Consider the following 26,984-nt stretch of genomic DNA (forward strand, 5'->3'; position numbering starts at 1 on the left):
TGGGTGGTAACGACTTTATTCCTAAATTTCATGGGATCTCACATGAAAAGTGGTTGAAAGGAATATTGGAAAATGAAACCTTTAGGAGAAATCTCTTCAAGATCCGCTCAAGGCCAGATTCTGGGCATCTCAGTGTAACCATTGACCCGGGGGTTTACATAAGTCTACTGAAGAACCTCTACTGCCCTAGCAAGCACGACGCTGAAAGACGTTCCTTGGAAGAAGTAAGACAAATAAGTATAAAACTGCCTGGTAAAGATGTAAGAAGTCCAAAGTTGTGAATGCCTCCAGGTACTAAGTTGGTGATGTAGTAGAGTACGAAATGGGCCCGCATGTCCGCAGACCCAAGAAACGGAAACTGATTACATCCACTCCAAGGTTAGTAATTGGTGATAGGTGAGACAAAGCCTGGGACTACTTGCAGGTCTATTAAGCAGATTGTGTATAAAAAATGTAGATGTCCTGATGGTTGCAAACATGGATAAAATCAAACTGGTAATAATCATCTTTGTACTGGAAGAGGAATATGGTATATATATATATATATATATATATATATATATATATATATATATATATATATATATATATATATATATATATATATATATATGTGTGTGTGTGTGTGTGTGTGTGTGTTTTCAGTTGAATCTGAAGCATGTGTGTCACATAATATGACATTATATTTTAAATACATGTATTTAAATTAGACTTAGAATTAAGTCGTGGAGGGAGTAGGCATGTTGATGTATGCTCTCTGAAGGTATATATACTTTTTAGTGATTGCAGGACTCCAAATTCAGTGCTTGAATACGTTTGATATAAAAGTATTTTTCTACTACATTCAAAAATAGTTTACTTGTTTTTGATAGACTAAAGAACAATTACTCCATATGTTTCGGTTGACAGGCAGAATGGCATTTTGGGTATTTGGTTTAATTTCCATTATTGCTTATCTCTTCAAATTAATGTTGCTTTTTTTCACCAACTTACATGACACACCAAATAATTACGTTACGTTAATTTAAATCAGAAATCAGATTTTTTTTCAAATACAAAATATGTAAAATCTGTTTTATTTTTTATGAGCAAACAACTCATTAAAATGTAATGCCTCGAATAAGCAAACTCTCATGCAACTAAGGCAACTCTAATGAAAATACTTTCCTATCAGTTTTGATTGAAAGAGCTGGCCTTTTACGTTCTTGCTAACTGTAAATTTTTTCTAAGAAAAGTAAATATCAATGGTTTACACAGAATTTACAAATAAATGGCATTAAACAGGAACTAAATATATATGATGGACATTGCATAAATGCTGTTCTTGTATTATGTTTAATGCATGTCTGTAATTCTAACTGACACAGATTAATACGAAGTTGTATTGGGTCCCCTGATGCTGGCACCTTTTAACGATGAGTGACAGTTCTTGTCTGGTGTGAAGAGTAGACTGAAGTCATGCTGAGCCAACCTTGATGGGGGTCATTCTGCAGCTAATTTTCACAAGCAAACATTTGGGGAAATCTCTACGAGTGTTAGGGGTGTTCCTCGAACTCCGGAAGAATGCAAGTCTCAATGTCCTATTATTCTTCACAAATAACTTTGCTATTGAAGGTTTACCACGGTATAAATGTTTCGTCTCCCCGGTAAATATCCAGGTATAGTCATGTTCGTGCAACGTTTTCAGTTTTCTTGTATCCGTCAGAACCATCCCGAAGGAATGTACTTACACTAATGAATGCTGATTGCAGGTTAACATCAGTGTACAATGTCTGTTCTACTGCCAAATCTCAAGCACTTGTGCTCGTGGAACTTGGTGACAACGTTGTTTCCACCATTCTAAACGAATTTGTTGCTCTCAGATTAGCCCCCGGTTTCATCCTATCAAATTTCCAGTAGCAGGCGTACAAGCTAGATGGAGCGTAGTCTTCCTCGCTTCACAAGGTCAAGTGTGTTACAGTGACCTGTCCTTCTTACACTTATGACCTGTTATATTTACTGGTTAATACCATTATGAAATGTTTGTTTTATATATATATGTGTGTGTGTGTGTGTGTGTGTGTGTGTGTGTGTGTGAAATGCAATGTTTGTTTGTTGACCTATTGAAAATCTACAGATGTATGCATGTTATCTAAAACATGGTCGGAGTGTTCCTTTTGTCATTATCCTTCTTCCGCAATGGAAATATAGGTTACTGTGGATTACATTTTTTTACACTAACTGAAACACACAGCAAGTTTTTAAGTCTTAAAACATTAAATAAATATGTCTCTTCAGACTCGACAATCTTGCACTACCCATAATTCTACATCTGAAATAAATTAACATTACCTTATGTAACTGATCATGCTATTGATAAGGAGATCTCTGTATTCACTTGAATGTACATGACCAATGTATTGTGGTGTGTGAAAATAATTTCGCATACAATGTAATTTTTTTTAAATTGTTTGCTGTGATAAACCACTAGACAACCATTATGTAAAAGTAAAGATGATCACGTGATTTGCTAAATAGATCTGCAACGAAGTTTTCAAAATATTTTTTTCTTTCTTTGTCAGACTGATAGCACATAATAAAACTATAGGATTTGATACAAGTTATACAACAATACATAGTACATGTCCAAAATATGTTTTCTACACACATTAAAGGCGGCGTATTGATCGAGGATTCCAAATGTAATTCAAAGTCATTTCACTATTATATTCTGCAGTTTCGTTAAGAAAAATCCGTATTTTATGTCATGTGTTAACTGAAATCTTACATGTGTGCTAATTTATGAAATTCGTCGAATAATGAAAGTCTTTTGCTGGCTAAGGCTCGCTTTGTTCTTCTCTATTCATTGGTTTCGTTTGAAACAAGCATTCATAGAAAACACCGTATGTATTTTTTTTGGATACTGACTGTGTGCTGGCAGAGAATGCGCATCGTTCATTTCTAGCGTTATATAAGTAACACATTGTCAATCCTCATTTCGGTTGAATTACAAAACATGATCGCTGATAGAACACTTCCTATTCCCCTGTCAGCGGACAATGATATCTGACTGAGCGTTACTATTTTTAATAATGGCCTCCACAACATGTGCTCTCCATTTCACACCATTAAAATACCTTGAACGCATATTTCTAAATGTCTCTCTGATGCAATACAGCAATTATGGGCTTTTCGTGTGATCATTACTCGAACTCGTCGTAAGTCATTAATTACATCACAAATTATTTAAAATGGCACGAGAGCGGACAACTAATCCTTAGAAAAATAGCGTTCAAACATTTCATAAAATCCAGATTTTAACGCCAATATGCACCAAACAAAATTAATTTTGCACGACATCTATTTACCACGACTCTTTAAATTTTGACGGGCTAAAAATAATTTAATTGGACATGCATTTAACACAATGTAAATACCATAATAAAGAATATGTAATTCATGTAATTTTATGGGGTTTTTTTTTCATTTTAGGTTTGTAGTCGATTAATATTATGTCGTAACACCCACCCATAAAAGCAGTAATGCAAAACTTTCCTTTTAGTGGCGCTATATAGGATTCTACATGGTCAAGAATACGTTCCAGTTCGTCTCTAATGCCCTGAGTCACAAGATTTCAATGTGATAGCTTTTATTCTCTTCAATACAGACAATTGTCGCGCTACGTCCAACTCGAGAACTGATACAGATTAATCAGTCGGTGTAAAGAAAACGCTTAAATGTATAAGACGTTATCCAGGAACACGGCAAATCTCTAATCCATCAATCTTTTTCATTTTTGTATTCATCGTCGTGACAAACCGTTTTATAGCCTTCCCTAATTTAATCAAAGTAAGATGGCCCGGCCTCATAAATTGTCAATCAGTGCCACCAATGCTTCTGAAACATATCTGGACAATAAAACGACAAGTCGATTATGACAGCTTTAATGACTGATTCGACCTTTTTTATTTGTATGATATAAAGAAATAAATAGTGCATTGCATAGATCAAACGTATATAGCTATATCAACCGATCACTTTTATACTTTTATTTAGACTGCCCAATGCACAAGTGAAATTTCCATGACGTTACAAAACTGCATTTTCATGTTCATATAATGGACCCTTTAAAATGGCATAGTACATGTTCATATAATGGGCCCATTAAAATGGCATATTACATTTTCATATAATGAACCCATTAAAATGGCATATTACATGTTCATATAATGGACCCATTAAAATGGCATATTACATGTTCATATAATGGACCCATTAAAATGGCATATTACAGAAATAAATAGTGCATTGCATAGATCAAACGTATATAGCTATATCAACCGATCACTTTTATACTTTTATTTAGACTGCCCAATGCACTACTGAAATTTCCACGACGTTACAAAACTGCATTTTCATGTTCATATAATGGACCCTTTAAAATGGCATATTACATGTTCATATAATGGACCCATTAAAATGGCATATTACATGTTCATATAATGGACCCATTAAAAACTCTATCCACTCAATTATAATAGATTCTGCTCTAGCAAATACCATACTGCATACTGAATGGAATGTCGAAAGAGAAACCATGCGGAGAATAGTATTATTATATGCTCAATTTGTTCTCCGTTAACTTTACATTGTCAGAATCGTTCAATATTTTACAATATTGCACACCTTCATATTGCACCCACGCGCAGGACACGTGTTCCCAATAGTGTATTACTAACTACTTTGTAAACAAATCATGTACATTCGCATAGTAGGCGCAATACGTTTTGGTTGATTAAATTTGTTTCTGAATAAACTAAAGCAGATGTTTCGTGGACTGCAACATACCAACTGTTTTTGCTACATTCTACGTTAACTTTTTGATACATTGTTTCAGATTTTGCGATAGACACCAGATTTCATAAAATTGCTTGGTACCTACAAATAACATGCAAACTATAAAGACATAAACTGTCTCCTTTAGCTGGCAATAAGAACGGCAAAAAAAATATACTTACAGTTTTACATCCTGAATTTCCTCAAAATATACTTTCTTAGTTCTGCAAATCCGAATTACATGAGTCATGTCATGAGTTCTCAAGCTTGATTACACATTTCGAAATTGTACTGTAATTTCGACTATATTCCAAGTGCAATTACATCTTCTTTACTGTACTCAAAATAAAATAAACATTAAATTCAATAGCCTCTTTTTGATAATTGCAATTGAAACACTTCATATTTTTCCCACATTATGATTTCAAATAGTCAATGACAGAACAAACACACTTACAGATGTAAAAACGCTTCTCCTACGTGGCTTCAATCTGATGTATTTCATGTACAATTTGCACAGATGAATCCAGTCCAAAATCACAAACTTTGGTCGAATCGAAGCAAAATCTATTCATTCCAGATCAAATGGAAATGTTGTTGCAATGCGCATTCATTCACAATATGACTGCAAATTTCAACGTTAACTAGACACGCCATTTTCTTTCGAAAGTTATGTCGAACGCGCGACTAAGTTCAAATTTATCTGGGCGGAGTTATGTGCGCATTAATAATGTTGTTGTGTAATGATAAATCTGCGCTTGTGTATTTAGTTTGGAATACGGCATACATTCATTTACGTTGTTTCTTGTAGTGTATTTTGTTTATGTAATTATGCCTTAGGTAGAATAAAAAAATGAGCATATAATAAAAAGGTTACTGCATTTGTATGGGAAAATACGAACTCGTTTTGTTGGATGGATATACTGCATTCCCAAGGTCGTGCAGTATTCCATTCCAAAAACTCGTTCATATTTTCCCATACAAATGCAGTAACCTATAAGTATATGATATACCTTTGCCCTTTCATGCTGTGTATGGGAGAGCGTGAACACGCCTCGGTTTTACCAGCAGAACGTAAGTCTAGGCTTGAATGTAAGTTTGGAGCACATCAATCTGATTAGCAGAAAGTTACATCCGATTTGAAATTGACCAATCAGGACTCAGTTTCACTAAACATCTCAAAATGTCTTCCTCAGACTGAGAATTTTTAATATAGTTCTTATTGATTGGTTGGTAACATTTTTCTCACATTACATTCAGCATGCATCAGGGATTAAAATGCAGTCATAAAATTGCGATATTTGTTTAAAGGAGTTTTTCCTTATCTCTGCGGACATTGTCTAGGATTTACTAACAATTGAGCACTTGCTCAAGGTTTTATGAAGATTCAGAGGGTTTCCACGTGTTCCATTTGAAACTAAAAGATGGTTAATGTCACCTGCTACGTTGTCTTGATAAAGATGAACCAACTGAAAGTGTTTCCATAGCTGCCTATATCCAATTTAAACGTGAGTATGCTAGTTGATATATCTTTCTCATACCTTTATGGTGTTCAATATCGTTAATAAAATATTAAATTTAATCAACTTAATATTTTGCACACGTTGCTGTGTTCTTCTCCAGGATGGACTCCCGACCAATACCGGTCAATTTTTTTTATTCATTTCCTCACATTTTTATATAGTATTAAACGCTGTTTTATTCCGTAGAGTATCAATTTATTTAGATAAAACTTCATTCGCTATAAGGCAGCCGATTGTGAAATGACTATAAACAAACATTAATGATCAGCTTTACAAATCCTTTAATATTCATTGTTGGTTGTGCATCAATTGTACATCCCAACAGCTTTTTCAGAAAAGCATTATGTAAGCAACAGCAAGAGTCGAGCTTAATGTCACCTGCTACATTGTCTTGATAAACATCTTTTGTTTCTACCCCCATCATATTAATTATCAATCAAGGAAATTAGAAAATGACCAGGCAGATTTAAAGTTCTGCTTAAGCATTTAACAATACCTATTTTTAAATGTTTCGTATGGTATAAACAATGTCATCCGGTAGTCGATGTAAACTGAATCAAAATTAAACAATTAGTTCTACAATTTCGACAGTGTCCATTATCGATGGTGACCTTATAGACATATTAAAGATCTTATTTCAAAATATAATGTTAGTAAGTGTGGGATCAGATTTAAGTGCGTTATGTAAACAAGGTTAATTGGGGGTTGTTTCAGTGGACATATTATAAGCGCACACTCGAGACATGTTGTTGTACATTGGTTGATTCTCCATTGCGATATACAATATATTCTGCATGGTGAAGACTCTGTGAGAAAACCATTTTACTTTTTGTCAAATGGAGAAGATGGCTAAAACAGATATTCTGCCAAAAGATCAATAATTCTGTTTAACTTTGTTTCGTTTCTTTCACGAAGTATTATTTCAGTATAATGCACTACCATTTGCATAATCCTTAATAGTTCGGATTCTAACATTTCCAGTTCATGATCAGATTTACAAACATTCTGTGAGGTTTTTGTTTGTTTCTCGTTCATTTTTCCAGATCATTTGCAGTCAGGTATTTTATTCGTTGCTTTCTTTGTATCTTTCATTTGCTTGTATATTTTTCCAATTCTGGATAAATGTTATTTTTATATTTCTCTTTTATAAATAATAATTTGTCCATTGGTTTGCTATTTTTAATGAAAGAATTTCACAATCTATCTTGATTACGACGATGATGCCTATACAAGACAAATACAATATCAAATTCAAGTTCATGGTACTTTAAATAACGACAGTACACTTCAGAGTACAGTTGTGCTAAAATAAACAATTTAAGCATTCTTATAAACAATTGGCAAGAGTTGTGTATATTTAAAATAATTTACATTTCTTATACAAATGTATCAAGCGTTAAATTGCTGTTATGTTTGATTCCCCTTCACATTTAAATGTAACTCTTTTGTTGTTTTTTTCACTCGATAATATATACATTTCCTTCCTTGTCATACAATTTTAATCCTTTTTAATTTACAAAATATTTTTTGTATGGTATTTTAAATGTCCTTTTCTTCTATCCGTTTGTCTCTGTTGCATTTTAAGCATTTCATAAGTAAAAATCTTATTGGAGAAATTAAAGTAGTAAAATTTACTTCAGTAGTATAATTTTAATTGCTTTCAAAACAGTTATTTAAATATTGGATATTTAAAATAATGCTTTTACTTATTTTTCTGCTATATATCTGCTGTTTACGTTTAATGGATGCGCTAAAATTGCTCATGGTAAACATCTGTGTATGAATACTGCATAATTTAATCAGTATTTATGTAAAGAGCTTTATAGCTTCTTCTACAGAAATTTGAAAGACGTTTAAATGTCTTCAACACTCCGTTACTATTTTACTATAATTACCTTTTCTTTTCAAAATATGGTAAACCAGCATGTAATCTTTTACACTGTATTCGTGTTTCAGCTTTCTCGAGATAAAGTTGAAATCAAATTTTTATAGTTTTTAATATTATCACATTTCATTTCTTCTTCACGCCATTGATTACCACGATAGAATATTGCATACGTTGTAGTCGCATTATCAGTTTTTTCGTGTGCGACATTCTGCTTTTCAGATTCAATCATTTGGAATGTACTTTCTTTATCCCCTCTAACTGTGTGATCAGTATTATGTATTTATTTCATTTTCGAATGCAATATTATTTTAGCACATGTTACGTCAATAATCAAAAGACATTAAGTTTTATGCTCCTATATGCTGTTACATCTGTAATGTGCTTGAATTATTTATTTTAATGACAATATTTACTGCTAGTTCCCAACTGTTAAACGAATCATCATGTTCTTTCCACTTCACAAGGACGTGCTTTGTACCTTTCATTCGTATGGTCTATAAAAGGTGTCTTGTCTGTCGTATAAAAATAAATAAGATTTGAAAAACACGCCGTAAGCATTATCTCCATTTACGTCCTAAAATTTTAAATGATTGGATCACCTTAAATTACTTAGCTGACTTTAATTATTATGGTTAAGAAGATATCCCTTAGCAAAGATTGATTTATGTTTTGAAATTAACTCTGACAGTTCAAGTAATTGTGAAATTAGGAGTTTTGAACGTATTAGTTGTCGAAGAACAAAATAGATCGATCCATACTTTTGATTTGTTTTCTTCCTTGCTTGCCGGAGTAATGTTTATTAACTTATTCATGAATTAGCTTTAGCAAAACGTCATCCATTTTCCTAGTTTCTTTTAGTGTGAAATGAATGTTCTTTTAACTGTAATATTCATGTTAAACATTTCCACTAACCATGCATATTTATCTGTGTAAATGGAAAAGTACGCAATACTTTCCTTTTCTAGCAGACCTTTAATCTTCCAGTTGCAACTAAAATTATTTTCCTACATCAAACTGTATCATTACAGATTTTAGCACTTTGAATATTTCTCCTGAAGTGAAATGCATGCATTTTTCTTTCTGCTTTTTAATTTATCGGCCCAGATGTAATTTGAGAAGGCATATGTCACTGCCAAAATGTATTTATGTGTATCGTTGTAATTGTCTTCATGCTTTAATGTCAACAAAATGTCTGCTTGTCACTAGGTATCTATACTGGGATTGATGCTTCTAAGTTAAACTCGTGAAAACTACTGAATCTATCAAAATAGGGCCATTCATTATTCATGTTTTAATTTATTTTTTAATTTTTTACTATCAATGCTTAGAATGTGGATAGGTTTATTATCTGGGCCATTATTCATGTTTTACATTTATTTATTTATTATTTTAACTCTACCCATTGAACTATCAAATGTTTAAACTGTGGTTTACTAACTAGTGTGTATATGTAGTAATCGCAGTATGAATGGTCCAAGTTCTCCTCTCTCTCGCTCTCTCTCTCTCTCTCTCTCTCTCTCTCTCTCTAAACAATTTGTACCAATTTTAGCTGTAGCTGTAACATTTGCACATTTATTCGAAGAGACACATTTTGTTTACACCATGTTATGTATAATTACTTCAAACTCATGCTTGATTTGATATACATATAAAATGCATATATGTGTTACATTATGTTCGCACCAATGTGGTGTCATATTAATTATGCTATTTTGATTGGCTGCAAAATTACCCAATGAAACTATTTCTTGTTTATTTTTTAAAAATCCGATTTCAAAATCTGTTCAAAGTTACATTTTTGTATATGCATTTTATAATACCAGTTTTGTGACAGGCCAAATACAACACCCTGAAAATGTTAGAATAAGTTATACAATACGTTCGTTGTCATGATTGTCACCAATATAATAATGATGTACTTTGGGGCTAACGGTCAGAATCTGTGAAATGAAACAGTTATCAAACTGGTTTGGCTTAGCTTAGAAAGTTTGATAGCTTATGATCGGGAACAAAGCCTTAATGCGATTTGGTTGTCCATGATTGTCGCAAGAACCATAGAAGAGACAACGAAATGATGTTAACAGTTGCTGCCAGTGTCCATTGTATCGAAAGATTTATGCGTGCATCTTCAAATAATTGCTATGACATTGCATGGATTGGGAAAAATTTGCTCTCTCGATCGATCAATCGATCGATAAAGTGCCATACATAAAAGTTGTTAATTGCTGAAAATTTCCATAGCATTAAAATTATATTAGTAGATTTGTCCAAAAATCCACCATGGTCCTCAAATCAGTTGAGAGACTTAACATTTTGTTGCAGAAAACTACATCTTTCTGTTTGCACGCTAGTGATGGCTTCAGGAGGCAGGGACTTCTTGCTACAGAATCCATTTGTAGTCAATGCAGACTTCATTCCACATTTTATTGATATTTTATACAGGTAAAAGCTTTAAAACTTCTCGAAAATCTTGTTACTGTTGCAAGAATACTCCCGAAGTAACAAAACTTTTTATCTGTTGTAGTTCATCTTGAAACCAGTCATTAGAGTATTTTAGTTACAAATACTATTGTATCAGGTTATAAATACGCGTATGTTGAACGTGTAGAGAGTCCCCAACAACGTGTATTAGGTTTTTCCACACAGTAAATTAGCTCTAAAATGAATATTGTGGTTGATGAATTTACGAATACTGTAACTGGTAATTTGCGAGTGCATTGGAATGTGTATTAACTTTACAATTTATATTATTTTCCCATTATAAATTAAAGTTTAAAATATATTTTGTGACCTCTTGGTAATACATTGTACAGCAGTAGGATCGGTGTTACCATCTCCAGCCTGATGCAAATTGATATAATTGTGATACGACTATTGGAGAATGATCAAAGTTTGTAAAAAATCACAATTTAAAATGTTTGCACATCAATTCAACATTAAATCAGTTTCCACCCCTTAAGGTAAATAGATACAAATTATGAAAAATAAATTTTATTACAAGCTCGAGAAAAGTTGTAATTTGGTTCAGTTGTCAAACATTTATGCATGAACCATAAGTAAAGTTGATGGAGGAGTCAGACAACCTAGTAATTAACAAGTCTTTTGTGATCTGAAATAGGGGTATTTTGTTTTTCTGTCGATGAAACTAAATTCTTCTTTACTACTTGTGATGATCTGGATTTATTAGCAGGGTCAATTCTGTATGATGTACATGTGACTGACGGGACTGGGCTTGATGCAGCTGCACTTGTATTTCTGTTCTGTCATTTATTGTTTGGAGTCATAATGTGTGGGGGGGATATGAATCGTTTTAATTTAAATTCGGAAAAAGACGCAAGATTAAATGTTGTTAGCTAGGGAATATCACAACCATTTCTTTTGAGTGCAATAAAGAGAATGAGATTTCTGATGGAACTGAACTCGAAATGACATTACGATTTCGCGGTATGGATCAATCTTTGGAACCCACATAATTATGATTAGCAGAAGTAACTAAGAAAGTACATGATGAGGAAATTCAAGATGCAAAAGGTAAGCATATTTATTGCGATTGTTATTACCACCTAAAGACGACATAATGTTTATATCCCTGTCACTTGCATGCTCTTTGCTGGAAAGATTGTAGCTATTTACATGACCTGTATCATTTCTATCAATACTATAAATAGAAAAAAATTCTCAAAAAATGTAAAACAGGAAAAATTGCAAAGCAACTGCAGTATGACAACCCATTTTGAAAGCTGAAATAAGGCTTGTTTCTCGTCTTGGTTTATTGGATCTGATGTTCTTGGTTTGATAGCAAAACCCGCCTTCTTCAGATGTATTTTCTTAAAATAGTGTTGGACTGACTTCCAAAATGGAACATCTCTGCTGGAGACCATATAGCTCCTGGCCTTAAAAATGCCTTCCTGTGCAATTTTTATAGACCCTTGTGAATACGGGTCATATTCTGAACTATTCGATTTGCGAATAGTTACGAACATGTCTCCGAAATAACTGTTTTAATTGTCAGAATGAATTACATTTGTTGTGGTCATAGTGGATATCACGTTCATTGGTTTGCTTGGTTGAAAGTTTATTTTGTGACTCAGCGAACTCATCCACATCGTCAACTTCATCATTTCTACTTTCAAATTTATAAAACAGCTTGTTTAGTTCATCCAGAGACAAAGCTTATAAATCAACATTTCCAGCGTCTTTTACATGAACGTACATTGTTTGTTTACAATCAAAAGTTGTTCCTAACATATGATACTAATTTTAGACACAGGACTCGGTGCTCGTTTTCACGCTTTTAAAAAATCCATAAAGTAATGTGCCTATCTGCATACCTAGTGTTTACACTTTCTTTAATTACAACTCATTAAAATGTATACAAAGCCATGTTAATATATATCCACTAAAACTTTCGTTGTGATTTGGCAATAACAGGTGTTGACTCTATGATATATGTTATGGTAATTGCAAATTTATTGCGAGAATAATTCTACCCCACCCCACCTCACCCCACCCCAATCCACCCCATCTATTAAGTGCAATAGTGTAAATGGATCCATATTTTCTACGCATACAGACGCACGCACACACACACACAGATACAATCGTTGAACATTAAAATAAGAAGAAAGGTTTCTGGTAAGTATTTTACATTTTGTTCAACTTATTCAGAAGCTACCCAATTAGAGTACTGCATAGAGACGATGTCAGAAATTAAACAATATGCGCAAAAACACAAAAAATAAACTTTTCAAGTACTTGTATATTTATCACATGATTTGGGAACCGCGGTAGCTCAGTTGGAAAATGGCCAGACTCGTAATCTAATGCTTGCGGATTCGATACCCGACCACGCCAGCCCGAATTCTCCGCTTCATTGTGTCCTTAGGTAATGTACTTGGCTCCCATTTTCTCGCCATGATATAACAAAGAAATAACCGCCCCAAGTTCAATGTTAATTCAAATACGAGCTTCACATGACAAAAACAGCAGAGGAAAACCAACATGTGTATCGTGTAAAAAATAAAAATAAAAACCAACAACTGTTATGTTAACCATGTCATAAAGTTTAAAATGAATGTGGTTATAATACTTAACCGACAACGGGTAAGAACTGCAGCACTGAAAGGAGTGTATTATTTACATAACTGTCTTATTATTTTATACTCTACTTCACACATCAGTATCATCGATCTCAAACAATCGGCATTGACGTTTAGATTGCTAGACAATCAGAATTTTCTGATAATTTCCATAGTTTACAAGGTTTGAACAAAAAGGTAACGTAGATATAAGTGCAGTGTTCAAATATAATTTTGTCCCAAATCCCTTCCTCTCACGCCATTACCTCATATGACGGATGCGGCTCATTAATCATCGGCGGGTGAGCGTGCTAAGTGTTACAAGTCTATGCTCTTAAAATAAGTAGCAGAAAAGAGTGAAAGACAACAAGCTTTGCAAAATTTAACAAATAATTTATTTTCCTAGAATACAAAGTGAAAATGAGAAAAAATAACTTGCGGTATTGCGACTTAAATCCCAAAATAATCCAAGAATTAAGACACAAGTCCTAGTAATTTAAAGTCCTGAATAAAACTCAGTACAAGTACCGAGGAAATCCAAAAGCTGAAGGCAATGACGTATCTGTCATAGCTTATAGTGTCAATGTGTCTTTTGTTGAATCACAGAAATATGTTTCCAGGTTTGAATACACTATAAATTCAAGTGAATGTCTCTATCCAAGAATTTTATCAGAGTATATTTGTATTTCCAGAGAAAATAATCACTTGAATTCAACAATTTGAAGAAACAGATTCCAGTCCGAAATTCAAAAAATCCTGGACACAACATACAACTTGATTCTGCTAAAACTTAAAGCACGAATGACCAAGTCCTCACAGTTGCAAGATTATATATGTATCTACGTGACCTCAGGTCACAATGAGCAGTTTCTAAACAAATGACATTACCTAATGGAAAATAACCTTTGTGAATGACCCTGATGTTTAACAAACAATAACCTGGATTATATATCATTCACTTAGGAAATTCGAAAACTTTAACCCAAATAAACATATTTACTTCTTTGATAATTGATAATACTGATTTTAAACATATATATATATATATATATATATATATATATATATATATATATATATATATATATATATATATACATACATACATACATACATACATACATACATACATACATACATACATACATACATAGAGAGAGAAGAATTGATTTATGTATTAGTTGTTTACAATAAATAAAATAAAAAATCAATTTAGGTCGTGATGAAATGAACTCAATCTTGGACAAAGTCAAGTCAAACAGACAATGTTACAAAACAATAGTATTTAATGAAATTTTAAAAAATATATATAAAAAACTAACAATTAAATTAAATATAACATACGATAAACGGCTGTTTTCACATTTACAGAGGATTCGGATGCGGGTAGGCACAGGAGAGGCATGAAAATACATATTTACTTCAAATATGAACTAATACAACAAATTCAAAAACCTTGATAAAAAGCAGGTATATGCAGAGTTACAAAATATTCTTTTGTGACACCGTGTATGAAAGGACCGGAGTTTTTCCGTCTCAGTCATAACATATATTTCGTAATTTTTGTGCAGTGTCATGCACATGATCAAAGTTCGTAAGACAAAATGGTTTTGAAATCATGAAACACCAAACCGTTTAAACTAGACTGAATCGTCAAACTAATTTAATTTTATATTTAACTGTGTGATATTGAATAAAGGTGTAAAGCAATGCAGTCGCTGACATGTATGCATGAGCTAGAGAGAAAATTAAGGAATGGTCAAAATCAAGAATGCTTTCATCGTTAATATCAAACATGGCTAAAATCAATCCATAAGCTAGCCAAGTTATATCCACTGCAGCTCCTGATGTCACCTGTTCTCTTTGTTATGAAGAGTCCCGAATGCATCATCCAATCCCTGTTGTGACATAATAATCAAACAAAATTCAAATGAACCTCAACCGCTTTCTCTCTCTTTCTCCCCCTCTTCTCTCTCTCTCTCTCTCTCTCTCTCTCTCTCTTTAATAAAATGACACTTAAGTTAATTAGTTTGTGTCTGTACTTCAGCTGGATTTACCATTGAATATTGCCCATATTGTCTATATTAGTCACGCCAAAGCATTCGCAATCCACGGTACGTTTTAATGAAATATCCCTTAACCCTATACTTTCTCTTGCATTTGTAATTCCAGTATATATTTTTTTTTAAATTTGCGAAAGCTTATGGTGATATTTTACAACATTGATTAGTTCCTGGGCTCAGTGCCTATTTTAATACCACTCTGTTATGATTTGCTCTTCTAAACTTCCAACATTTTTTTCTATTAATTTATTTATCGATTTTCCTTTAGATACATGGTAATTACTGCAGAAACTTCAATTGGTTCTATTGCAAGTGTTTTCACCAAGATCAGTAATTGGCGGTAGTCGTATTTAATCAAATCATCACTCAAAACCACGTTGCATCCTCATTTCTGAACTACGTTAGATGTTCAACTTCCCTAGTCAAAGAAGCCTGCAGTTTTGTGGCCAAACATTTAAAGCTTCTATTAAAAGCATCCCAGGAAGAGGAATGGGCGACGCGGAAAATAGAGGAACGAGAGCGACACTTTAACTTTCTTAATTTTTAATTATGTGGAAAATATCCCACCTTCTTCCCATATGTGCAGTTACATCATTAGATTAGCTGACCTTGAAAATACAAAACAAAAGGCTGTGACTTGTAGTTTTGATTAGAATTGGTATTCGAAAAATTAGACTTGGGAAAATTAGAAAACTGTAGAATTATATTAGGAATTAGTACACCTTCATTTACGCAGTGTTAATACGGTCAAACAGGAAGTTTTTTCTTTTCTTAGAAACTTCTACTTGTTATTTCTACTTAGTGTCTGGAAATTTTAAATTAGCTTCTCAGAAGTTTTGAGTTGCGTTTGTATCTGTAATTTCTAGTAATTTTGGGTTACTATAACCATTTCGAAATTTCGACTTCATATCCTCGAAGTTTAAGATTTCGAATCATTCACAGAGGCTGCATTGTTCAGACAAATATACTAAGGTAAAGACCTAGCCGGTTTTGAAAATAAAGATCTGAATAATTGAAAAGTCGTTCGAAATAGTATAAGTTGATGTTACGCCTTTTTCTGCTAGAGAATTCTCATTTCGATTTGGAAAACGCCCAAATACATTAAATGTGCTCCTGGCTTCATTTTTTGTTGGCGTAGATACTCTTAGTGTAATATGTATTTTTATTGTACTTTAACTCAGTGCAAATTGCATCTTCTGTGGCTAATTTCGCTGGAGAAAAGATAGTGAAAATATCTGGAGCCCAAGCCCCCATGCTTTCTCTTGCTTATGCTTTTACTAAACATCCGATCCGTTATGTTTAGATTTTTGCATATTAATGCGTGCTTGTGGGGGGGGGGGGGTAGCTGTTATTGTTGTTGTTGCTGCTGCTGCTGGTTTTGTACATTTGGGAAGTTATTAATACATTTTATGGTGATGTGATTTTGTTCAAACTCCATGAGGAATAAGACTCGCAGAAGATATTTTAAGTACAGTTCGTACAAATTGAAATTTGATTAAAAGTATATCTGTATTTCACCGTAGGACACACACACACACACACACACACACACACACACACACACACACACATACATCACACATACATACATACATACATACATACATACATACATACATACATACATACATACATACATACATACATACATTTTCATACTTATTCGTGGTATACACCGGAAAGATGTTAAACAGCGCATAGTTAGCAGACTCGATGCACATACACTATTACTGAGAATCACATTTTCTGCCATTTACAAGGACTGAACATTATGAGTTTTTATATAGTTCTTGTGTTTTGTTTGTGCGTTTGTTCTCAGTGTTAAACTTCCTTTTGGTAGAACAGGTTCAGCAGCTTGAGAAAAGATGAAGATTGACCTTCTTGCAGGAATGGTATCTGTTTGTTGCCTTGCCCGGCTTGAGTGACCTGATCTCTGCCTCAGTGTGTTGTCACAAAATTGGAAAGTCGTCGTGTATCATTGCACAGCGGGTACACTGGTGACACTTGAGCCACCGCTTGGTACACGAGTGTAGAGTTCTCGGCAGTATTTAATTTATCAGTATCTCGTTTCGCTCTTTTAGACGGTTTCCTGTTTTTTCCTGGATATGTAATGTTCTTGACCGTTGCTTCCTTGCTTCACATATATGAATGAAATAAACTATTTTAAAAGCAAAACGATTTTAAAAGCAAAACACCTCTAAAATCAAGTCGATTATTCAATAGAAAATGAAACAATAAAATAAACAAAAGACACACACACATCGTCCAAGCGCAAACACAACTGTCAAATTAACCAAACACGATAGTCGAATAATATACTTCATTAAAGAACAGAGGGCGCCACTGCGACGTATGGGCAAGATTACCCTCCAGTAGCAGTGAACACAAACGGAGTAGTTGCTGGCATTCATATCGTGGAAAGCATGATCTTGCGGATTCAAGAAACATTTATGTATTTTTGGAAAAAGAACGAGAGGGTGGTCTTATTGTTAAATTGCATGTAATGGGAGTTTCGAACCTAAAACCAGTTTCATTTTATCGCTGTCGCTACACATGCACTACTGGATGTAAGCGGCGAGATCTCACTAAGCTGGGGATTTTTCTTCTTAAAAACGAGCGCGTATCACACCATGTCATAGTGAAAAATTGTGTTTGTGTGATTTTTTTTTAACGTAGCTTTAATAATTGTTCAGTCATATCGCTACTATGTTTGCAGTGTGGCAGTTTATAGCAATTAGCACTGGGCATCATGTCGCAGACATATAGCATGATGATCGATCCCATCATGTAACACCCAGTTATCCTGACACCGGGTCCACCGGTCCTAACACTAACCTCTTAATGCTGAGCGCTAAGCGAGGCAGAATTTAGTACCATTTTTAAAAGTCTTTGGTATGATTCAGCAGGGGTTCGAACCCGCGACCTCCCGCATCAGAGGTGGACTCTCTAACTACTAGGCTACCGGAACGGTATATATTGTTACAAGCCAGAGATCTTTACTTGACCGAGCGGTGTCAAGCCCTCGCGCGATTCCCGCTAAAAGTAATAAGTTTACCCCAAATTTCCAAAGACTTCCATACAACTTCAGTTGTAAATTAGAAAGCCCGACGTGTCCGTTCTTACATAAATTTTACTCTAATCAATGCAAGACCACCACTTTCACGACTTGCCAAATATCTACCAACCGCATATCTGCATGAATTCTCTTCGTTAGGTTTCCGTACAGGCAGCAGTTCACGCCGTAGAAACTATACAACTATCCCCTAACACAGGGAAGTATTTTAACTCCGCCACCTTAGACCAGTCCATTCATGGTTTCCAGGTACATTGCGCCAGTACAACTGCACCACATTTGACACCATGGCGACATAAACGGTATCTGCCGAGTCCCTTCTTATTGATTCCATTGTGTAATTTACTGGTTTCCTACCGTAAATACTGCCACTGCAGTCACTATGTTACTCCAGGGACATTCATTCGGTTTGGTCCTGAATTCACTACTAGTGAACCATGGCATCATGGAAACTCGCTAACACTTCGCTCCGTGACGTTTGCTCCTAGTAAGTGGCTAATTATTTAGGGCAAAGGAATGTTTCTATTGCACCGAATTCCAATAATCAGACAAGTAATCACAAAAATCTAAGAATTCCTTAAAACCGGGCGCTATAAACAAATGCGCATACTCCAAATTTATTACAATATTCTCTTGAATAGTAGTACTGTATTTGGCGAACCATTAATTGTATAGTCTTTGGCCAAACATTAACATTACTGTGTGTAGAAACTGAACTGGTTGTCTGTGCCCATCACATTATGTATGCGTTGGACCTGTGAGATGTTAAGACCTAGAGAATGTTTAAATAGTGCGATTTTTCGTTAAAATTGCTGTTACATGTTTAGGCTCGAATAAACAGCAACACAGAAAGAGTGAAAACAACAAGCTTTTTAAAATTTAACAAATAATTTATTTTCCTGGAAAATTCTGTAAAAAATTAAAAAAGAAGAACTTACGGTTTCAAGAATCAAATCCAAAATTAATCTAGGAATAATCCACGAATTAAATTGCAAAAGTCCTAGTAATAAATGTTCTAATAATTTGGAATTCGAATTCTGATGTAAAATCCAAGATGGATGACGATGACGTATGCTGTAGTCAGTACTGTGTTTATCTACAGTTCCTTGTAGAAATACAAATAATGGCATTCCGATGTTGGAAATCCAAATTAAATTTGTAAGCAATGTATTTCCCTGTGTGAGCACTCTTCAGAATATTTCCAGACAAATAACAGAATTTATCCTTTTTGAATCCAAGTGATTTGAAATAACTCAAACAAGTAATTTGAAATAACTCTAAACAGAACAACATAACACTTTAACTGCCCAACTTCTACTAAAAATTATTTCTCTAAAACATTGAGTTATATGGACTTTCTAAAACATCAACAAGGGTCATGTGATCATGTTTCATGTTTATATCACATACACAGACTATGGCCTTGATTAGACCAGTGACTTTATTCCCAGAATAAAAATTAAAAAAGAGTGTTTACTTCTTAACCTACCTAGTTTCATCATGACATTGATAACAACCAATCATTTTAACATAAAGTAGAACTTTGTTTACTAATTCTGAACCCAGGTTAGAATTTTAGATCAACATCTGTTGTTTATATACTAACAGTCAAGGTCAAACCATTTCCTGAGAAAAGTATCATCTAAAGTGAATAAATTTACATTATAATAGCATATAATAGAATTTTTTTAAAAATTCAAAACTGACAAATTAAATAAAATATGTTAAATCAGATATACGTAACATTGCCCCGGTCACCGACATTTTCATGACTCTCGGCTTTATTGGTACTTTATTGATACAGTGTTAGGCAAAAGAGAAGATTCCAGTACAAATTTCGCCAAGAATGTAATTACTTTTCACAATAAATATATGTCGCTAACGAAAGAATTATATTTCGTGTCTCCGCCGATTCTCACCAATTTTAACAGGGAGCAGACCATTGTAATACAATTACAAAGCACATACTGTCGAGACAATAAGCTGAGTAGGCGAAGATCAATTGGGGTTATGACGTAATAGTCTTTCAATAGTTGTGATAACTTAGTATTATTCCCGTTGAAAGGCACCATAAGTGTGTGAAAAAAACGGAGACCTACTTGGTGGTCTACTTACAGGACGCCAGGGGGCTTTGCACTCACAGAAACAATCATGTCAAACATTTGCGTGAGGCTGCCTTCAGGTCGATGGTTCTTCTATTTCCAATGACCTAAGTGCAACAGTCGTTGTCAAATGAAGGGTTTTTAAACACGCTAATGTCACAAATAATTATTAGTAATCAACCTACGAATCATACACTCCAATTTTAAACATGCATGCTTTTGGTTGTTGGGTTTTTGGTTGTTTTCTTTTCTCTTTTCTTTTTCTTGCTTCACACTCTTCACACTCGTGTGATTCATCAGTACGCTTTCCTAAGAAGTCGAGAGGTATTGAATACCATGTACAACCAAACATGACCTAATACACAGAATTAATCTTAACCCAAATGGATCGATCTTCTTTTGTGTGCATAAGCCGACTGGCCATCAGCAAATAAATGCACATATATCGAAGTTTATTACAGAAATTTACAGTGACACGTTTGCTACATACAGCAGAACAAAACTGTCAATGTTTTACGAACGAAACTGTTCACATCCTGGTTTTACTATTGTGTCTTAGATTTTTATATAATGTTGTTTTCTTGAAAAAAATACTATTTATTGCCTTAACATCTGAAGCAGAATCGGTCTTATTCTTGTGTTCACTTTTAATTTGGGTGGATTTATTTTTTTAAATCATTATTCACTGGAATTACAAAGTGCTCAATAGTATTCATGGATTAAACATTCATTTGAAATTATAGTGATTTTAGACAAGAACATTTCTGGTTATTTTATTGTGATACATCAAAAAGACTGTTAGCATATCGCCATATTCCAGGCCATTTGCAAATTAGCACATTCGAGACATTCAACATTGAAACTTCATACATTTGGACTTGTGAAAGAACTTTTAGGACTATTTGAAATTAATTCACAATAATGTTAGTTCTTTTAAAAAATTTACTTTTGTTTTCTAGATGAATAAATTATTTGGTAACTTGGATTTCTCTCTTTTCTGTGACTTAGTTTAAGACTATAGAGTCGTAATATATATTTTTGGGTATCCATACTTCAGGATCAATGTCACGGTTAATCTGTAGGGTTTTATATAAAACTGCTTCGGGTAAAAGTATCAGCCGCAGTATTCCTATATTACTCATTACAACTAACAGGTCATTTACCATCGTTTTGATCATTCAAAGTCATTACTATTTTTCGCCACAGTCATAATACTTATGCATTTTGAGACAGTGATGAATCCTGGTAACCTTCCTTTCGAGCTCAGCTCAGTATACGGTCTCGCAACAAAGTTTTACAAGAATGTTCATACCATCTGTACTTGCTTTTAGGTCGCGTCAAACTGAAAACAATATAGATTCCGATCTGCCATAGCATAATGACTACAGATAAGGGTCTACGCTGTGTTTTCTACTGATTACTACTAACAAACTGCGTAGACCCAGGTCTGCAGGAGCATTATGAGATGGCGAATCTGGATCTGTGCAGTTTGCAGTTGGACTTGACTTATAAGCGAGTGCAGACGGTACAACATATTTACTGCCGCTAACTGTACTAGACGAGGTTTACAAAATGACGTTACCTAGCTGTAAATGGTAGCGAGCTGACAAAAAGCCACCTTTAATCAAGTGCGAATTATCGAACTTGACAAAGGAGAGGAGAAGATGCATTAAGTAAATTAATTCATATCCGCTAGCCCTGGTAAACCCGGCAAAATGTAGAATTAAAGAGCAAGGTGTCCCACATCAAATTATATATGTTGTTTTGGTCTCATTCTGGTGATAAAACACAGTAAAATAGATGCTCTTTTGTGACATATTATCCACTAAAAGCTACGAAATTAAATGTCGATGATATTTCTCCACAAAATAATGAAAATATATATTATCTCATTCACTGACCTTCACCCATTCTGACAAAAACGAGTATTTGTAAGGCGCTCTGTCTTAGCTTTGTTACATTTGCTTCATATGGTAGGATGTAAAATGAAGGAATTGTATGACAGACGTATCTAAAACCTGAGCTTAAAATAAAAACAAATAAAAAATATATGAAGGCTATCTACTATTAGATTTCAAAATAGTGAGCGATACCAACGTATAGTGAATGCTCAAACCTACTTCTAACATGCGAAGAGAAACAGCAGTACCCCTTTTGAGTAGCAAAATCGCTTTGATCTTATTCGGAAATCATTGCAAATTCCTTGGACATTTCTAGAATTAAAAAATATAAGAATGTAAATTAGCTTGGAAGTTGTCAGTTTGCACCCTTTAACTGAAATTACCATTCGTGTTGAAAATTGTAAATGTAGGTCTCAGCGGGATATTGAAGTTTTACCCTATTTTCAGTCACCTTCTCGCAGCTGATATGCGTGATTTGGATTTCTAACGTAGCTTTAACAATTGTTCACTCATATAGCTACGATGTATGCATTGTGGCAGTTTTATAGTGGTGTCTACCATTGGGTATCATGCCGCAGGCATGTAGCACGATGTCCTACCCAGTCACATTATCCTGACACTAGGCCGACCATACATGCATGTATACATACATACACACACACACACACACACACACACACACACACACATATATATATATATATATATATATATATATATATATATATATATATATATATATATATATATATATATATATATATATATATATATATATATATATATATATATATATATATTACAAATAATGCAGAAAGGGTTGGTAGTGGGATAATACATTTTTCATCAGAATTAGTAGGGCAAGCATAATCGTGACTTGAAGAAAATGTGCTAATTTACTAACCCATTTAAGAGCACGTGTCTTATTTGGTAAAGATTTAGAGGAAGATATTTTGAATATGTGTTAACAAAGTGGAATGTTGTGTGATCACCCTGCAGGAATAATATTTCTTGGTGTATAGTTGTAATTCTTTATAATTAATTCAATATACCTTGATTACTGTCTTATGAATCTGGAATGACTGTGTACTTTGATGAGAATTAATTACTAGGTCGACATGCAAGTGTGCCTATTACGCACGAATGCCTATCCAACCGATGGTCGATATGGTATGGGGTAGGTGCATATAGGCAAGGCAATTGGTGCCGTATATCCACGGATTTGTGTTCGAATCTCTGTACAGTACAAATTAAAATTATCTAAATTTAATGATAATATTATTTATTCGTATTTATAACAATTATTTAATATTATCAAGCATTCTCTTGTAGAATCCAGAGAGCACTTTCCGTTCCGTTATATATCCAACTCCCAAGATTTCTAGATTTTTACGTCAGTGAAGTGAAATTTAAAAACATGAAGTCACGAGATTTTACTCTTTTCCGTAAAAATGTTAGCGGATTAGAATGATGTATGACTCTTCATCTGCACATGTTGATCACTTTAAAGGTAGGTTTCAATGTTAGTGTCAAGTATTAATATGAACAACTTGCTGATCATTGTTCTTGAAAAAAATGTAAGGGGGCTAGTAATTTTTTTCGATTTCAAAGAGCTTGAATATTGCGTACGCCCCTTAATTCTTATGAAAAATATATATGCACTTTCTAAACCTATCTTAGGGATTGCAATTAAAGCCCCTTATTCGACGTTTACATTATTAAGCTTGTAACTGCATCTCCTCATGACGTTCTGTATCACTAGGGATTGGGAGATGTTCTATCATTATGAGTTAAGTGAATGGTATTGAAAGTACATGTATCTCGTGGGAGGAGGGGGATTTGGGTGCGGCATTTTTGGACATGTCTACTAATCTAATTGTATTATAGGCATACTCATTTCATTTATGTCATAGCAAGAGCTCGTAACGCGTTTTGTTTGTTTTGTTTTGTTTTTAAAATTCCACGTTTTCACGAAATGTGTGCATTTTTAAACTTTAATTTCCGTAGCACAAATTGGGGATAAAGTCACGTTCCACATAATTAGCCTTTGCAGGGGAAAGGATTATTTAATTGAAATATTTCTCGGAAAGTGTGTTAAGAATTAAATCTTGAGTGAGAATTATGTTAGAACCAAACTATGCCTTTGGCAAAAGTTTAGTGAATATACTGATAGAAATGTTTCACTCATTGCAATGCTCACTTTTCACGAACCGTCAAACTGCTTTCAGAAATAGTTATTGTCATCTTGATATATTGGTACATACACTTGAAGACATCATAAATATTTATTGTCATCGCGGACCCAAAATTAGCAAAACAAATTTCACTAACCCACATGAGCACAAGAATAAAGTATTTACTGATCCTACCTATATTATAACGATCCGGCTTAAATCAGACAGAAGCTAGAGTACGAACTCGAAACAACGACTTTTTTGCTAACAAGATCCAGCACAAGAATAAAGTATTTACTGATCCTACCTATACTATAACGATCCGGCTTAAATCAGACAGAAGCTAGAGTACGAACTCGAAACAACGACTTTTTTTGCTAACAAGATCCAGCACAAGAATAAAGTATTTACTGATCCTACCTATATTATAACGATCCGGCTTAAATCAGACAGAAGCTAGAGTACGAACTCGAAACAACGACTCTTTTGCTAAAAAGATCCACGAATGGTGCGCACTTTAGCCATCCTCTAAATATTCGGAGCAGAAAGTGTACATCACATCTTTCCTTTTCATTGTCTCGGCATTTCTGTTACTGCCTTAATCTCTTCTCTTGATTATATGTGCGACCATGTTCTCTCTTTTCATTTAAGTTCTGCCGTTTCGGCTGCGCACCGTGCAAATATTTCCCGCATTTACAACTGTCAACGCACAAGGTATCGAATGTTTATTAGCTCTGATAAATATTAAAACACATTGTTCTGAATAATTCTGGATTATTCGTTGAGTCGGCAAGTAAGACTTTTCCCGATTGGTCAATACTGGCCCGAGTCCCATTATCTTTTGTTATCATCAGTAATAAAAAGAATTAAGAGAACTGACACCATAGGAAGATAAACCATTCCAAATAAACCCAAATATCAAGTTATACCATATGCATCATAAACAATACAGATGCCACAATTATGTAAACGATATAAAAAAGATAAAGGTATATATATATATATATATATATATATATATATATATATATATATATATATATATATATATATATATATATATATATATATATATATATATATATATATATATATATGGAACAGAGGAACTGAGAGATGAACGGCTTGCTGGCTGGACGTAGATAAATAGATATATAACAATCTGATCAAATCAAATTAAGTTTACTGGAATCACTGTTAATTGCCAGAATGTAGCAACACGCCAATCCAAACACCCTATGCATCATTAACAATAACTAAACCGAGGCGAACTGCACATGGAATGGTAACTTATACGAATTAATATAATTTGATAGTACTGAAAACTTTTTTCTCAGAATCTGATTAGATCCATTTCAGAACGATAGTCATTCGAGTAGCAGTGGGTACCAACTCTTCCAGCAGTTCCCAGGGGACTTCCATGGCGTCATTACTGACAATTTGCTGTTCTCTACGAACATTTTACATAAATTCGATATTAGGAAATGTGTCGTTTCTGATTTGGTAAACATCGCAAACGAAGACATAATTTTATCAGGACAATGGTGGCATCAGTATTAGACATGGCCTCCAATATTGGATAACTCGGTTACTGTCAATGTTCATTATTGTACTAAGCTATAATAAGTTTATTTGTTACAAAGGTGTCGGGCATTAAATTTGAAACAAAATAGCTTTTATTTCTACTACCGCCTCCTGCTGGTCTCTCACGAAGCGGGTGTCAATACTTGTCAAGAATAGAGAATGGCATTTGTTCCCTGGTGTCTCAAAGCCAACACCTGGTACCAATATACTGTGAATATGTTACAAAATCAAATTAATGGAAACAGAGTTGACGATGGTAAATGCTATTTTTTTGCTGTGTTGTTTTTTTTTTTTTTTTGAGGAGTGTGTAACAGCCTCTTTTGGCCTCTCTTTCACGGTCGCAGAGACCCATACAGGTTCTCCTGGCCTAGTAGAGAAGGCATAATACGACACAGATGCCATCCTTTTGAAAATCTAGCGGGAAAATTACATAAATCAGTTTGATTCAATTTTAAAACCAAAAACAAAACAAAATATGCACAAACATTCATCCGCATCTGGGAGCAAATCATTTCAAGGGGAATACAAGCCAAAATTAAGTATAGTAAATCTAATTCTTTGCAGACTGTTAACTTTTGCATCCATAAAAGGCATTTGTTCAAAAATAACCATTATTATTAAAGCATACCATATACTTGACCCCAGTTTAGTGGAAAACCGAGATCCAGCAGTCTCTGCTTCCGACGTCGGCAGAACCAGCGTCATAGTAGTCTGAGTGTTCTAGTTTACGTTTTATTTAAATGTAATGTTTTGTTTTATTAAAATTTTATTTGCCATTGTATT

The sequence above is a fragment of the Sinohyriopsis cumingii genome, chromosome 4 (assembly GCF_028554795.1).
Source record: "Sinohyriopsis cumingii isolate HCF-2022 chromosome 4, ASM2855479v2, whole genome shotgun sequence".
Taxonomy (NCBI): domain Eukaryota; kingdom Metazoa; phylum Mollusca; class Bivalvia; order Unionida; family Unionidae; genus Sinohyriopsis; species Sinohyriopsis cumingii.